A 1,074-nucleotide genomic window follows, 5' to 3' on the forward strand; every position below is an offset into this window, starting at 1 on the left:
CTGAGCGCAGAGCAGCCCATCACTGCCAGGCTTTATTTCACAGAATCATAGAAGCGGTGCGGCAAGTCATTTTGGGGGAAGAGGTGCAGGCAAAACATCATGGGCAGCAGAGGAAGCTGTGAGGTTGAGAAGACCAGCCCACATCCATCACCGACACCCAATGCTGGCAGGGCCGGCCGGCCCCTCGCAGGCTGAAGCACAGCACTCAGATGGCGCAGTCGCTCCCTGCAGGGATGAGAACAGATGGTGTCCTGTTCCTGGGGGACCGCACTCCCATTCCAACCCCCTGCTCCAGGGCTCTCCCTGCAGAGCCCCAGCACGGGCCCAGCCCTGGGTGTGGTACCATAGTGAGCATGGGGACCCCTCTCAACCCCCAGCCCCACACCGCACCTGTGGACGAGCTGCTGGATCCGCCATCCCGGTCTGTAAGGGAGAAACAGCCATGAGCCCGGGCCCCATGCTCGCTATGGGGCGTGGAGTGGCCCCAAGCACTGGGAATGGGAACCCCAGGACCACCCTGGCACTGGGCAGAGGCGGGGGACAGCGCTGCACTCGTCACTCACCAGGCGCAATGATGTAGCCCTTCTCATTCTTCCCTACAGACAGACAGACAGACGCATCAGCACAGGTTCACCTCACAGCCTGACTGGGGGCTCCTGAAGGGGCCCTGGATCCTCCCACAGCCCCCTCCAGCCTCACCATAGAGCCCCACAGAGACCCACACCTGGCCCCACTGCGTTCCATACATGCGGCCCCATAGCACCCCTTACATGTGGCTCCACAGCGCCCCACACCGGGCCCCACTGCGCCCCATACATACAACCTCATAGCACCCCACGCCTGGCCCCACTGTGCCCCACACCTGGCCCTCTGCTTTTACCTGCACGGCGTTTCCAGACAGCAAATCCAACACCACCCATGATGGCGCTGGCCACAACGGTGACGGCCACCCCCGCCACGATGGGGACCAGGTTGGGCTGCGGCTCTGGGGGAGAGCGGGGCCGTCAGCAGGGGAAGGCGCAGCCCCGAGCCCCCAGCCCCACACCACCTCGCTCACCCCACGAGTAGAGGCCG

At 64.3% G+C, this 1,074-nt stretch overlaps 1 long non-coding RNA gene across 1 annotated transcript; it reads right to left on the reverse strand.

Moving 5' to 3' along the window:
• On the reverse strand, nucleotides 391–1,074 carry LOC110406700. Its single transcript, XR_002443548.1, has 4 exons — nucleotides 1,058–1,074; nucleotides 881–985; nucleotides 564–596; nucleotides 391–423 (listed from the first exon to the last, which is right to left on the reverse strand). It is a non-coding gene; the product is annotated as an uncharacterized LOC110406700 (long non-coding RNA).

Source organism: Numida meleagris, chromosome 15 (assembly GCF_002078875.1).
Source record: "Numida meleagris isolate 19003 breed g44 Domestic line chromosome 15, NumMel1.0, whole genome shotgun sequence".
NCBI lineage: Eukaryota > Metazoa > Chordata > Aves > Galliformes > Numididae > Numida > Numida meleagris.